Source organism: Lissotriton helveticus, chromosome 3_2 (genome assembly GCF_964261635.1).
Source record: "Lissotriton helveticus chromosome 3_2, aLisHel1.1, whole genome shotgun sequence".
In the NCBI taxonomy this organism is placed as follows: domain Eukaryota; kingdom Metazoa; phylum Chordata; class Amphibia; order Caudata; family Salamandridae; genus Lissotriton; species Lissotriton helveticus.
This window is the reverse complement of record NC_136062.1, coordinates 244,057,306-244,073,329: the sequence shown is the minus strand read 5'-3', so window position 1 is coordinate 244,073,329 and position 16,024 is coordinate 244,057,306. Positions and strand designations below refer to the sequence as shown.

The window sequence follows — 16,024 nt, the reverse complement described above, 5'->3', positions numbered from 1 at the left end:
GGCCATTAGGTGTTTGAGAGTGGGCCAGCACTAATGATGAACGGGAATGGAGTGGGAGCGGACAAGACGACTGATGACAGTATCAGGAGAGTTGAGGGAGTGTTGGTATTAATGTTGGGGCATGGGTCGCCAAAAGGTTTGGGAAAATGGGTCTTTTCTCTTTCTTCTCTAGCAGCCTTGCATTTAGTTGTTTCCCAAACAAACCCATCTTGTGCTTGCTAAGACTGTGAGCTTTTGGCTAGTCTTTGCTGCAACACGAGGGGACAAAAAATGTCCTCTATAACTTTTGGCACAAGAGTAAGTGGTCATAGTGAAGAACTTTGAAGTGGAGGGCAGGGAATTGGTTAGAGTGGGTGAATGTCTCTTTATAGGCCTCTTCAGTGCATTCTAACTGAACGGGAGTGGGTTTCTTGTTTACTGCAGCAACCCTCCCAGCTGTCAGAAAGGGCACTTCTTCTAGTCTTAAATTTTCACACTGACGTTTCACTTCTACGCATGTGTCCTGCATGAAAACTGCTTTTCAGGTTAGCGGCATCAATGTTTATTATTAATGTTGCCCCATACTGTTGTTATACATTGTATACTAGGGTTTTTTGTTTTTTACAGCTAGATTCATGAAAGGTAATTGCGCTCACAAAGGGCCAGATTCTGAGAATCTGGCCCTTTGCGAGCGCAATTTTTGCATTTGAGATTCATCATCCCAAATGCAAAAATCGCTATTTGCGAAATCGCATATTTGCGAGGAATTGCATTTAAGGAATCTCTATTTGAGATTCCTTAAATGCAATTCATTAACCAATTTTAAATTGCGAATTCGCAATTTCTGGCCGCTATTTACCACGAAGTCAGACTTCGTGGTAAATAGCAAAAAAAGTAGAAAAAAGCACTTTAGTGCATTTTTGTCAGTTGCATGTTACACACACACATGTCCTTTGGACATGTGTGTGCGGAACACCTGTGTAAATTTGCATTTCAGGGGTGCTACAGGGTGTCCTTTGGACACCCCTGGCACCCTTGAAATCGCATCCTTATTTGTCTTGAAAAGGAGTAGTTATTAATTGAACTTGGACATGACTTCAGAACAGCATAGGAGCATAATAATCTCCTCCCACTATGTGTATATTGAATAGAATTTAGAATTATCCTTAAAATGTTTTCTGAAGTATATTTTTGCATACATTGAGAGTTGTAACTTTGGACTGCTTTTGGGCTGATACTTGTCTATGTTGTGCTGAATTTGGGATTGTATTTGGACAGTTTTTGGCTTGGGACATGTCTCAAACTTGGCAACACTGGGCTGCGTCAGGCAGTATCTGTGCCACAGGCTAACCAACCATGCAACAGCTCTGTGTGGTTATTTTATGCAGCGCGCACTACGTGCAGCTAGGCCGCACTCACTACAGTGGTTGCTGATTAGACTCAGTGACTGTCTCTGAAGACGGAGTAGATTCAAAAACACAAACCATCCATGAAGTTGACATGGAGTCTTGAAAGATCGTGAACATGAAGGCAACTTTACTATGCCTAGTGTGACCTGCCTTCAGAATCTCATTGTTAAAAAGAGGGCCCACGGTTGTAGTGCTTTGCATAGCACGTGCGCAGGGCCGCTAGCGCTGCGCGTAGCACGCAGACTCGGGACACGCTATTCTCGTCCGCGTGGTCCGAACTAACTTCGGGCCACGCCTCCTTTATTATTATACCATACGCGGTGTGACATCACACACCCGCGTATGCGCACGTCTGCGTGCGCGATCAACTAGACTGCTGACTCGCAGTCTACGGACATTACATTCCTTTTAACCTTTAATTAAACAAAACTAGAGATATCACACAGGATTCATTCTGCAAAAGTTCTGCTGATAAAGTAAACAAAAAAAAAGGGCCGTGTGGCCTGTTACCAGTCCGGTGGCCAATCACCCTGGCTTCAGTCCACAGCAAAGTCAGCCAGTTGCGAAGAGGGGGCCGGGTTCCTTCTCAGTCTATAGCCAGCCGCTTCTCTGCGGAACAGTGCCCTCCGCGGGGCCTCTTGTTGGGGTGTTCCAGCCGGTCGGGGCTCCGCAGGGCAGTGGGGGCTGGCAGTTGTTGGTGTCCCCATGGCCAGGGGACCCGCTGGTGGGCTATTCGCTTGGGTTCCGTGTTCGCTTCCTGGCAGACTGTGGCGTCCCTCCGGTGAACTGGGTAGCTTTTGGTCTGGTTCTTGGCACGGGTGATCCCCTGGTTGAGGGGCAGCTCTCTTGAAGAAAGATACGTTTCGCGTGACGGTCTCTCCACTCCTTTGAGCTGTCACCATGGTGCCGGTCCGACGTGTGACTGTCCAGGGCCTCGGTTCGAATGGGAGCCTGAACTTGCTCCCGGGGTATCTGTCTTTCACATAGACTTGATCTCTTTCCCGAATGGAGGGTTCTTTGGCCCTGTGTCGGAAACTAGCATAGTCATTTGATCGCCTCCTGTTGATCAGAGTCCGTCGGGGGCTTACTCTGGCTGGAGTCCAGGTGTGATGGTTGGGGAGCGTGTCTCGTACTATCCTTCCCATTGCTGATGAGCCTGGGGCGGCTTCAGTAGTGCGATGGGGTGTGAGCCGGTACTCTCTCTGGAACGTGTAGATAGCCCTCTCCAACGGGGCTTCTTCAGCGTGGGCGATCCGGAGGACTTTATTCAGAGTGCGCATAAACCTCTCGACCTCCCCGTTGGCTTGAGGCCACCGGGGGGTCACCTTCCGGTGTTGAATTCCCCACTCCTTGAGGTAGTATGCAAACTCTTGTCCCTGGAAGGGCGGTCCATTGTCGGTTTTGACCCGCTCAAAGATGCCGTGGGTGGCGATGACCTTCTCAAACTTGGCTATGACTTCTTTGGCGGTGAGTGTTGTTACTATTTCTACTTCCGGGTATTTGGTGAAGTCGTCAATTATGACAAGCATATATCTCCCATCTGGAAGGTGTCCAAAGTCAGCACTGACTTGTTCCCAGGGTCTCCGCGGGTTGTCCTCGGTGATCACTGGGGGCGGGCATTCGGGTTGCCCGGCCGCCTGGCACCACTGGCATTCTTTGACAGTTTGTTCCACACGGGTGTCCATTTCAGGAAACCACACTTTTGCACGGAGTCTGCTCTTGGTTTTTACCATCCCTTGGTGCCCTCGGTGTGCCAGCTCAATTGCTTGTTGAGTCAGGCTCGTTGGCATCACAATCCGTGGTCCCCTCAGTAGGCACCCTCGGCTGTCCACTGACAGTTCCTCCCGGACCTTTAGAAGGGTTTCTAGGGCACTTTTCGCCTGGGGTGTTCTCTTGCTTAATGATGCTTGGAGAGCTTTCCACTCGTTGGCCTGTACTGCATGTACCACTAGTTGGAGGACTTCGTCGCTGCGAGTTGCTTCAACGATCATGTCTATGCTCATGGGTAGGGGTCTTTACCGTTCCAGTATCACCTGTACGTATTCCTCCGTCTCTTCAGCGTCTTCCTTTTCTTTGTTGGTTGCTGCTCTGGGATGCCTCTAGAGGTAGTCTGCCGGGTTTGTTGCTCCCGGTTTGAATTCCAGCTGGTAGTCGTACTCCTGGAGTTGCAAAATCCATTTCTCTATCCTGGGTGGAGGTTTGGAAACGGACCCTCGGAATAGAGGGATTAGAGGTTTGTGATCCGTGGAGACGGTGAATGGATGTCCATACACGTATACATGAAAGTGCCTACAGGCCCAATGTATTGCAATTGCCTCTCTCTCGATCTGGGAGTACTGTTGTTCATTCTCTGTTAGTGACCGGCTGGCATAGGCAATGGGTGCCCAGTCTTCATCCCCTTGGCGCTGTGTCAGTACTGCTCCCAGACCATATGGGCTGGCATCCACGGCTATGTTGGTCGGTTTCGCCGGGTCGAAGTACGACAGGGTCTTATCCGCCGACAGGGCTGCCTTGGAATGCAACGTCTTGCTCCTCTCCCCACTGCCATGGGGTGGTGGACTTGGTGAGTTCCCGTAGGGGCCTGGTGAGGTTGGACAAGTCTGGGATGAACCTCCCGCAGAAGTTTACAATGCCGAGGAAACTCCGTACCTCCGATATGTTTGTTGGCACTGGGGTCGCTTGCACATCCCTAACTTTGTCTGGGTCCGGAGTGATTCCTTGGTCTGAGAAGGTGTATCCAAAAAAACTGATTTTATTTTGGAGGAATTGGCACTTCTCGCGGTGCAACGTTAGGCCTGATTCTTTGATTCTCTGCAGCATGCCCCTCAGTCTTTGGTGATGTTCCTCGACTGTGTTCGCATAGATGAGCAGGTCATCGCTGACGTTTAGGACTCCGGGGAGCCCGCTCAGAACTTCCCTGATGGTGTTTTGGAAGACTTCAGCGGCGCTGGAGATCCCGAAGTTTAGTCGTCGATATCGTCGAAGACCCACATGGATGGAGAAAGTGGTGATGTATCGGGAATCCGGGTGCAGGGGCAGCTGATGATAGCCTGACCGGAGATCCATTTTGGAGAACCACTCCGCTCCGTTCAACTCTCCCAGAATGTCGTCGATGGTGGGCGTCAAATGTCGTTCCCTTTTTACTGCTGCGTTGGGCAGGCGCATGTCGACACAGATGCGTACTTGTCCTGGCTGTTTGGGTTTTCGCGCCACCACTATGGGCGATACCCACGGGGTGGGCCCGCTGACCTTCTCGATGATGCCCTGCCGCTCGAGAGCTTCGAGTTCTTGTTCCACTTTCTTCCTCAGGTGGAACGCTATTCTCCGGTGTCTGAGGACTACCGGTTGGATTGATGGGTCAATATGGAGGGCCACCTCCTTGCCTTTTAGACACCCAATACCTTGGAATGTATCTTCGAATTCTTCAAGGATGGTGTCCAATTCCTCTTCCAGCACGGCCATCGCAAACGATATCAGTTGTAGATCTTCGGCAGCCTGTCCACTGAGGAGCATGCCGCTGCCCTCTTTGGTAACGTAGATGGTTGAGGGGATTTTTTGGTCCTGGTGCTGTATTTCAGTTTGGAAGCATCCGATTAGAGGAATTGGGGTCTTTTGTCCATATGCGAAGACTCGGATTTTGGCCACTTTCAGAGTCGGCTTCTCACGCAGTTGGTTGTAGACGTTTGCCGCCATGAGTTCAATCGAGGCTCATGTGTCGATCGTGGCCCTCACCTCTTGGTTGTGGATTCTAATTCGGCACTTCGGGAGACGCCTCTTCTCTTTCTCAGTGGCTGGTCGATGGCGAATACGTAGTGGACCGGGTAGTCATTTGAATCATCGTCCATATCTTCACTGTCTGGGCTTTCTCTGATGCAAAACAACAGGTGATGGACAGAATGCAGAACAATGTCATACATTCACCCCAGTACAGAGATCTGGGCCTAAATCCACAGTTTTTTTGCTCACCATGTCTTTCCAGTTTGAACCCAGCTATATGCAAATCAGTCTTGACCCTGTGCCCCATGGGAACAGTCCAGCCCGAACTGCTAAGCCAGGTCCTCCCTGGACTGGAAACAAGCATCCAAGGACCGGTTTCGGGCTTTCAGCCCTCTTCAGCCTGGATAGCTTGATTCCAGTGGCATGGAGAGCACGGGACTCACGTCTGAGCATACCCGTCCCACTCGGGGTGACAAATGCAAAACAACAGGTGATGGACAGAATGCAGAACAATGTCATACATTCACCCCAGTACAGAGATCTGGGCCTAAATCCACCGTTTTTTGCTCACCATGCCTTTCCAGTTTGAACCCAGCTATATGCAAATCAGTCTTGACCCTGTGCCCCATGGGAACAGTCCAGCCCGAACTGCTAAGCCAGGTCCTCCCTAGACTGGAAACAAGCATCCAAGGACCGGTTTCGGGCTTTCAGCCCTCTTCAGCCTGGATAGCTTGATTCCAGTGGCATGGAGAGCACGGGACTCACGTCTGAGCATACCCGTCCCACTCTGGGTGACAAATGCAAAATAACAGGTGATGGACAGAATGCAGACCAATGTCATACATTCACCCCAGTACAGAGATCTGGGCCTAAATCCACCGTTTTTTTGCTCACCATGCCTTTCCAGTTTGAACCCAGCTATATGCAAATCAGTCTTGACCCTGTGCCCCATGGGAACAGTCCAGCCCGAACTGCTAAGACAGGTCCTCCCTGGACTGGAAACAAGCATCCAAGGACCGGTTTCGGGCTTTCAGCCCTCTACAGCCTGGATAGCTTGATTCCAGTGGCATGGAGAGCACGGGACTCACGTCTGAGCATACCCGTCCCACTCGGGGTGACAAATGCAAAACAACAGGTGATGGACAGAATGCAGAACAATGTCATACATTCACCCCAGTACAGAGATCTGGGCCTAAATCCACCGTTTTTTTGCTCACCATGCCTTTCCAGTTTGAACCCAGCTATATGCAAATCAGTCTTGACCCTGTGCCCCATGGGAACAGTCCAGCCCGAACTGCTAAGCCAGGTCCTCCCTGGACTGGAAACAAGCATCCAAGGACCGGTTTCGGGCTTTCAGCCCTCTTCAGCCTGGATAGCTTGATTCCAGTGGCATGGAGAGCACGGGACTCACGTCTGAGCATACCCGTCCCACTCGGGGTGACAAATGCAAAACAACAGGTGATGGACAGAATGCAGAACAATGTCATACATTCACCCCAGTACAGAGATCTGGGCCTAAATCCACCGTTTTTTTGCTCACCATGCCTTTCCAGTTTGAACCCAGCTATATGCGAATCAGTCTTGACCCTGTGCCCCATGGGAACAGTCCAGCCCGAACTGCTAAGCCAGGTCCTCCCTGGACTGGAAACAAGCATCCAAGGACCGGGTTCGGGCTTTCAGCCCTCTTCAGCCTGGATAGCTTGATTCCAGTGGCATGGAGAGCACGGGACTCACGTCTGAGCATACCCGTCCCACTCGGGGTGACAAAAGCAAAACAACAGGTGATGGACAGAATGCAGAACAATGTCATACATTCACCCCAGTACAGAGATCTGGGCCTAAATCCACCGTTTTTTTGCTCACCATGCCTTTCCAGTTTGAACCCAGCTATATGCAAATCAGTCTTGACCCTGTGCCCCATGGGAACAGTCCAGCCCGAACTGCTAAGCCAGGTCCTCCCTGGACTGGAAACAAGCATCCAAGGACCGGTTTCGGGCTTTCAGCCCTCTTCAGCCTGGATAGCTTGATTCCAGTGGCATGGAGAGCACGGGACTCACGTCTGAGCATACCTGTCCCACTCGGGGTGACAAATGCAAAACAACAGGTGATGGACAGAATGCAGGACAATGTCATACATTCACCCCAGTACAGAGATCTGGGCCTAAATCCACCGTTTTTTTGCTCACCATGCCTTTCCAGTTTGAACCCAGCTATATGCAAATCAGTCTTGACCCTGTGCCCCATGGGAACAGTCCAGCCCGAACTGCTAAGCCAGGTCCTCCCTGGACTGGAAACAAGCATCCAAGGACCGGTTTCGGGCTTTCAGCCCTCTTCAGCCTGGATAGCTTGATTCCAGTGGCATGGAGAGCTTCAGGTTTCTGCTTGGATGACCTGCAGACTGATGCAAAATGGTTAATTCGCCCACACGAGCCGCATTTTCTTCCCCGCGCTGGACAGTCTTGAGCACGATGGGGCGTGCCTCCGCAGTATCCGTATTCTTTTCGGCGCTCTTGCGGCTTTCTTCCTCCAAACTGGCGTTGTTTCGGTCGGACAACGTTGATCTGTTCGGCTGTGTTCACTTGCTCCACTTTGACTGGTCTATGGAGCGCCGCTTCCATGTGGGACGCTCTCGCCTGTGACAGTTCTTTGGATCGCCCTAGTTTCAAAATGTCCGCCAACGGTTTTCCGTCTTCTTGGAGGATCTTTACCCTCAAGTTGGAGGAGTAGCAACCTTGTATTATCTGGCCCCGTATCTCCTCTTGCTCGTCGCGGAAACCACAGGTGCTGGCGAGTTCCTTGAGTCTGCCGTGGAATGCATCAAGTGATTCTTCAGCCTCTTGTCGCGCCTGTCTGAAAATGAAACACTCATAATCCTTACTGGCCATCGGTTCGAAGTGTGCAGTGAGCGCGTTGAGGAGCGTGACGTAGGTGTGTGGAGTGGCCTCCACTAGGGTCTTGTAAATCCTGTGTATGTCCTTCCCACCGAGATGAAGGAGAAGCGCCCTGCGCCTTTCTCTCGCCGTTCCAGCACCCTCGAAATAGAATTGCAACCGCTCCGTCCAGTCCTTCCATCGTGGCGCCAGGGACGCCGGAGCGACGTCAACCAGTAACGGCTCAATGGGAGGAATTGCCGCCATTTTCAGCACGTGGGGTCTTCTTGCACCGTGAAGGGGTTCAGGAGCCGAGGCGCAGGTGGCGGAGCCTTCTCTGACTCCCCTCGTCGATGGGTCACTGAACGCTCCGGAGCTGGTTCAGGCCGGCGATGATAGGGGCCGCAGACAGGGTGGGGCGTTCACTGAGACAGGTGGACGGGGAGCTGGGGCTTCTCAGGCCAGCCGGAGGCGCGCTCCCCCTTACCCTGATTATCTTGTGGAGGGCATAACCTCAGTTCTCCCCGACATTCGAGGGCTCCACTTGCCACTCTTCTCCCGTGATCGGGCACAGCTGTGGGGGCTCCCGGTAGGATGCGCCGTCATGCGCTGACCTCCGTGAAGGGACCGACAGTCCTGGGTAGGCCCACAGCACTCCGGGCCTCTGATGCAGTTCGCGCATCAGAGCGCCGCCGTAGGGCAGACAGGAGCGGCAGGCAGGGCCGAGCGTGAGTCTTTTCAGACCCTCGTCGCCATTGTAGTGCTTTGCATAGCACGTGCGCAGGGCCGCTAGCGCTGCGCGTAGCACACAGACTCGGGACATGCTATTCTCGTCCGCGTGGTCCGAACTAACTTCGGGCCACGCCTCCTTTATTATTAAATCATACGCGGTGTGACGCCACACACCCGCTTATGCGCACGTCTGCGTGCGCGATCAACTAGACTGCTGACTCGCAGTCTACGGACATTACAACGGTAACCGTGGTGAGACATGATATGCAAATCATCATCAAAATAGCAGCATTTGATCAATCAATCATGGCTTTGTAAAGCACTAGCTAGTCACCCAGAGCGGGTCTCAAGGCGCTGAGGGAAGGAGGGGCAGAAGGAGGGGGGTTAGCAGATCCAGGAGGTTCACTGAGTTCCATCGAAGAGCCAGATCTTCAGAGCATTTAGGAACTTGGGAAGCGATGCCGTCTGTAGGAGGTGTAGAGGGAGGGAGTTCTAAGCCTTGGCCGCAAAGACGGATAACTATTAAGAACTATTACTATTATTAACTATTAAGAACCATATCTGGCCAAAGGTGACTAAGAGAGAAGAGGTTCAGTGATCTCACCTCTTCCAATGCACCCAGTTGGCTGGCACTGTCCTGTGGCGCAGAGTCACGGTTTGGGTCAGCGGGCTGTGAGGGTCTGAGAGCTATCCCTATCGGAAATTGCTCTTCTGAATATGTTTTCTACACCAGGAACACGGCGTCCTATCCTGATATTTTCAAACCCAGCCTCCATACAGCACACATAGAGAGTGCAGGAAAGGAAACTAGTGTCAGAGTTCTGAAAATAAAGATAGCCGACTCACATTCTGCCTGGCTCCACCCCTTTCTTTGCTTTAAACCTGTGAATAACCCTGCCTCAAGAGGCAAATGTCGAGCTTTGAACTAATCCTAGGAGCAGACAGGGTAACTTTTGAGATCCTAAAACTAGACTTCCCTTCTCCACCAGGTTTGGGTGTGCTGAAGCACCAGTGTGTGGTAATGACAGTGACATCTCTGAGCATAAACTGCCACTTTAATTTTTTCGTAATGCTTCTCTTGTATATCTGTTATCGAGCCTGGCTTGTCATCTTTGCACAGCATCGAGAGGTTTGTACAGTTCATTTTTCGCACCATTGCTGCTACATTGCTGCTGGAGCCAAGCCACAGACTCGTTCCACTTGAGGATGCGGCCCAGAATGATGCCATGGTTACAATAACTTCTGAAAAAGAACACCTCGAAAAATAAACCTCAATGATTTGGAAAGGGTTTGAGTGGACAGGTGGCTCAGAGCCTGATCTCGGTGCAGCACAGAAATTGAGCTAAAAACGAGGACTCCGAGCTCTCATTAAGAGTTGCCTGGAATTGATCGGTGCTGGTGGCCTGATGTGGTTACCATCCCGGCACCTGAATCCGGAGATTACAAGTTATTCACCCCTGGAATGGGAAATAACACACATACACACCTGTAAACACTAATTCCAAATCTGCATGTTTTTGCAGTAACAGACCCAAATCTGCGCATATTTACCACTTTCATAGCACAGATGATAAGTGAGGCGGGGGTTATTTTTATGGCCATGTGGATTCCTCCATGGGACAGTAAGTCCGCGGGCAGGGACCGGATGCAGTTCTGCACATGGCTCCAGTGTTTTTCCGGGCCTCGGATTACTAGATTAAAGATTTTTGACCCTGCTATCCCATGTCCGAAAACTCTGGGTTCTCAGAAAGGTTTCCCATGTGGGTCTCTGATATGCACCCTAGGAGAGTAGAGAGAGAAGAGGGACCGACATTCCCATCACCCATGTCCTAAGCAGGACTTCCCAGTGGACCTGGAGTCAAAACGCTCCATGAGAATCCTGCCTACTGGTTTGGTGGTTCCTAAATGGTGAATGCCTCTTAGTGAAGCTGTTCAGCATGTCAGTGGCGTAGCAAGGTCAGGTGGTACCCGGTGCGGAACATTTCTTGTCACCCCCGGCTTGACAAAATGGCAAAAATATGTGTGTAAAACACATATTTTTGCGATTTTGTTACCCCCCTCAGTGATGACACCCAGGGTGGCCCGCACCCACCGTATCCCCCTTCCTACGCCACTGCAGCATGGATCCCATTACTCGCCAGAAGCGCCATATACCACGTGGATGGACTCCGCCTGCCAGTGGCTCATAAACTGTATAGTGCTGGTCTCTGCAACTCTTTCATGCCCAAGGGTCCTGCCCTTTGTCCCTGTGAGGGCTCATCTGATGCAGGGGCCCTTCTAGAATACAGCCTTTGCACCATGTTTCTCTACCTTAAGGGTTGTGATCTTCAGGCCTGCCATGGCCGACCCCTGAAGAAAATCCTTGGAGTTCCCATGCTGCAGAAACATTGAAACACTCTTGCGATTCTTCCAGCCACACATCTGCAGGCGCTCCCACAGCCAGGCACCTATGCTTGCTTAAACTGAGACTCATGCCTGTCTCAGCACATGCACACTGCTTGTAGCAAGCCTTGGCTCCAAGTGTCTAACACTGCACTCTCAGACACGCACACTTCATAACACTTGGGGGTATTTAGAAGCCTTTAACGCCACCGGAGCGTCACTTTTTCTGACTCTCCTGTTGCATAGCAGCATTGCTCATATTTACAAGGTGGAGCTAAGGTACTTAACATGGCTTAACGCCGTCTTGTAAATATGCCCCTTTCCGCCGCAGTCCTCTGTGGTAAAGGGGCGTGCAATGGGTGTAGCAGTGGGCGTTCCAGCACAACAACCATTGCTTTTTGACGCCACCCCAGATTTACAAGGCTGGGGCAGTGCCAAAAACTAAGGCCAGTGAATACTTGGTCTTAAAATGGCGATAGGAGGAGAATGTATTAATTTCCCCTAATTTGTGTCTTTTTCTATGTGTGCTGCATTCTGCAGCACACATAGAAAGAGCAAATCGCCATTAATGATTGTTTATGTGTAGGAAAGTGTCCCTTCCTGCATATAAACAATAGAAGGGTCCAAGCGCACATGCTTGTAGCCAACTACAGCAACCATGTATGTAGTGTGTCTGTATCTTCATTTATTAAGTAAGTAGGCCTAGAGCCCACAACTTTATGTTGACATCGAGGAGGGCGCACCACACCTGCCATTAAGGCGGTGGCTAGCTCCATTCATGCTCCTGCTCTTCCATGTCTGGGCTGCCTGCATTCCTCCCTGTGAGGAGGATGGAGGCCTCTGCCATCAATGAGGAGCAAGGCAAGGTGTGCATCCTTGCCTCACAGACTGGGAGCACATAACGCCGCATGGGTGGCAGTCCGCCATAACGGAGCAGGAGAGATGCTGTCACAGCAGACAGTCCGCTTATCGCATGCCCTTCATAGAGAGTGAGGGACCCCTATTGTGCCCAGGTGCAGAGGACTGTAAGGGGATAGTGTTGTGGATAGATCACAGGATACTTCTAGTTAAGTTACAGGATAGATTTATTAAGACACAGCAGAGCACTAGCCTCTCTGCCGCTCAGCCCTTCATCCAACTGGCAGTCTTTCTCACTCAACATTCTAACTCACACCAAACATTCTAGACTGAGCAGCAGGAACACAACAGATAGGTCTACTGGAGCTGTTGGCCCTACTATAGTCTGCGCAGTGAGAGTAAGCTCCATAGGTGAGGAGAGGGATTCAGCCAAGGGCGGATGCAACTTCACTTCCCCTGGTGCCCCTCCTCTTTTGCTGTAATGGTGATCAAGATGTGAAACCAAAAACTAGCAGAGGAGCGCTGTGTAACCCCGTAGGTCAACTGCTGCAATCACGAAGAGAAAGCTCATCACACATCACCTGGTAGCTGCCTGACATTGCGGCACAGCGGGAGAAACATTGTTTGCTTCCTGCAGCTGCATTACTCCCACCTGCGACTTAAACGAGCATTTTCAATGCAATATGTCTCGCATTTACGAGGGTTTGAGCTATTGGCATTGTACATGACAATGCTTTTTAGGTCTAGCCTATCCGATTCCGCAGGAATGGATAGGGGAGAATTTTAGTGGGCAAAATAAGTTCTCAAACCATCGGGCGGATTTCAAACAGTTCACGTGAAATCACGTAAACACAAGCACGCGCATTTCCCCACATCAAAGCCATCAGCCTCCCTCCCACAGGCTTCCCCAGTGTGCGCAGTGCGCGCTGGCCTCACTTCTCCTCCCCCCTAATTGCTTGCACTTTCACGGCCGCCAGGCCTTGAGCTACTTCAAAGGGTTCCGCTGCCCCGCCCCCTGCTTCACGGCCACTTCTCATTTCTGCCCGTCATCACATCATCAGCCTCCCTCCCACAGGCAGCTTGTTTTTAAAGAAGACTTGTTTAAGCTGCTCCTGCTATGTTCATCTAACAAGAGGCCCTGATTGTAATTACAACGGTCAGGTTTTGCTTCGCTTTCATGAACAGCTTGATAATTAAACTGTGGGCTATAGTGACGTTCTATAGAGTGATGTGGACCTATCATTATCTAAATGCACTATCTATCATGCGTTATACATTAAATGGCTGCAGGAAGGAAATCAGAATGAATGTAGGTCCCCCCAGTGTAAAAAACCCATATTGTACTGGAACCTTGAAATAAAACTCACTGCCTGTTAAACATGGCTTTTTATAACACTGCAGTTTGCACCCACACATATAATTAAATAAATATTGCTGCTATGTTGCACGAAATGTGATTTGTATAGCACACCTTGGTATACCCTCACAACGTTCTGAGCTAGCTGTACAACGCGTGCGTTTGTTTACACATTGCCCTGCGGTTTCAGTCACACTGCTTGCTGCCTGTTTTGAGGGATCCTGGCATATGTATTCATCGCGCGCTGGAGTGATCCCGGTCACCTGTTGGCTTGTGCAGTGTGAGACTCAAATCGATGGTGTGAGCGTCCCGCGGTTGTGGTACTTGCGTAAGAGTATGGCATTGGCGGGCAGAACTGTTGTGCCTGGGTGCGCACTCTAGGTAGGCAACACACGCTGAGTGCGGTAGTAGTGCCGCTCGTGTCGTTGTGTAGGAGTGTCCCAGAGTCTGCTTGTGCAAGTGTCACTGTGCATGCATCTGTGCCAATGTGAGTGCATTAATTAATTGTGTGGCTGTCGGCAAATAAGTGTCACTCTAAGTTGTCATCAACCCAAGAAGGAATGCCTTCAACTATCAAGGCAAGTCATCACCACCTATTGTACAGGTTCACCATATGCCTGGCAACCCCATCATGCCAGCTCCTGTCATGTGCGTTATCACTGCCACCCATGGAGTATCGAACAACCATAGTGGAGTCCAACACCAGCGTTATACCCACTGGCAAGAAGCTCCAATGACCTCTTAAAGACTCAGTCAACAAGCGGCAATCTGCTCACCCCGACTGACTGCATCCTGATCCTGGTAGCGAGAGCAGGTCTTGTCCAGGACCCTTCTACCCCTGCGGTTGCATGGGCGACTAGGCAGTGGCTCTTCTGCAGTTTTGCAGGGGCCCTGACACAGCATTCACGCAGCCCCAGCACAGACCACACGTAGGACTGTGGCACCTCATCTAAAAGGCCTCCACAAATGCAAGAGATGGAACTTGACACCAAAAGATTTTAGGAGGTCTAAAGGTCATGCAGCAGAGACTCCAAAACATACCACAAATGTATGCTTCATGATTGACGTCTTGCGAAGGACTCGGACAACACGCCTGGCGTACCTTGTTAGGTCGAGCCTGGCGGCAGCGCGCATGCGCTGCTCGCTCTCTGAGGCCGCTGTAGTAGAGTATGGGAGAGAGGTTGCGCCCACTCCCCTCCCATATTTTTCATTGGCTTGTGTCATTGCATTTCGTAAATGCTGCCTTCGGATTCGTTAATAATTAATGCTGATATGGTATATCGCATTTGTACATCGGAGTTACCGCGTTTTATCTACTTGAACTAAATGGATAATAAAAAAACTTTGAACGAAGATGAAAATGGAGTAAGATTGACTACTTTTTGAATTACGATGATTTTTATCATCCCAATGGTGGCTGCGTCTTGGGACTGATATACCATATCAGCATACGTAAAACTACATTTCCTATAGTGCTTTAGGACATAGCACTTACCAGGACAGCGCCCTAAACGATTACACTCGATGAACTTTGAGAAAACACCTGTGCGGGTCGCACCCACATTTGTTTTGTATTCTTGATGTCCAAAACCGACCCAGCACCGAGGACTAAAATACACTCGAACACAATTTAAAAGGACATTAACTAATCCAAATTGAATGAGCGGCATCTTGAATTGCTTTTTTGAAAATCTTGTTTTTTGAAAATCTTGTTTTTAAAAACTGGTTTATATTGCAGATATAAGTATTTTGTTTATGTTTAGAAATACATATAGTAGACCAACACGTGACAACAGGGGGTGTGACATTGGGGATATAAGCCGTAGCGGGGTGAAATTCATGTAAGAACTCGTCTAACAGGAGCGCAACACAAATTATATTCAAAGTTGAATGTGGAAGGTAGGAACAGGATACTATGTAGCATATGCGTTGTGTTTAACGAGGGTTTAACAACAAATGATGATTTTTTCATACCAAAATGGTTTTAACGGGTTGAGTTCAAATTAGTAGTTAAGTTTGGTGCTTTAAACGTAATGAGGAATTATTTTATTCAGAGAGGGCCTTTAATGTTTACACAGTTAAGTTTATTAATTGAATATGTTTATTTGAAAACAATTCTTGATACAATGTTTATTCTTTATCTCAGAGATACCCCTGATGAAGGCCGAATGGTTGAAATGCATTGGGTTAAACACAGCATTATGAAACAAGGGAATCCGACATGCTGTATCAAAGGCTTCGGCATTATACACGCATTTGTACATCGGAGTTACCGCGTTTTATCTACTTGAACTAAATGGATAATAAAAAAACTTTGAACAAAGATGAAAATGGAGTAAGATTGACTTTTTGAATTATGATGATTTTTATCATCCCAATGGTGGCTGCGTCTTGGGACTGATATACCATATCAGCATACGTAAAACTTCATTTGTACCCTCCCATGGTGACTATACCTTTTACTTCAGTTGTTACACAGTAGTGGTATTTAGTCTTGTCAACACGACGACCTGCTTTGTGTACATTCAACTCGCCTTGCGTTTTTGAAGCAGCCGAGATCAGGAGTGGTATTTTTCTTCCCAAAGACGCCGCTACCAGCCGAGCCAGGCTTAGGAGAAGCAGGTGGCGATCATGACTGTGCGTTAGGCTCTAGAAAATACTGTTATTGTTTAAAAGCACATCTTTAATTTTTTGAGAAACTACAACAGAGTGAGAGTACC

The 16,024-nt window shown here is 49.7% G+C and overlaps 1 long non-coding RNA gene across 1 annotated transcript in view; it reads left to right on the top strand.

The window, feature by feature from the left end:
• The window catches only part of LOC144826607 (uncharacterized), a 174,139-nt gene extending 158,517 nt beyond the window's left edge, over positions 1-15,622 (top strand). The window contains exon 5 of the long non-coding RNA XR_013609864.1: positions 15,451-15,622. This is a non-coding gene — a long non-coding RNA (uncharacterized LOC144826607). The remainder of the gene's footprint in view (positions 1-15,450) is intronic.
• Positions 15,623-16,024: the final 402 nt, after the last annotated feature.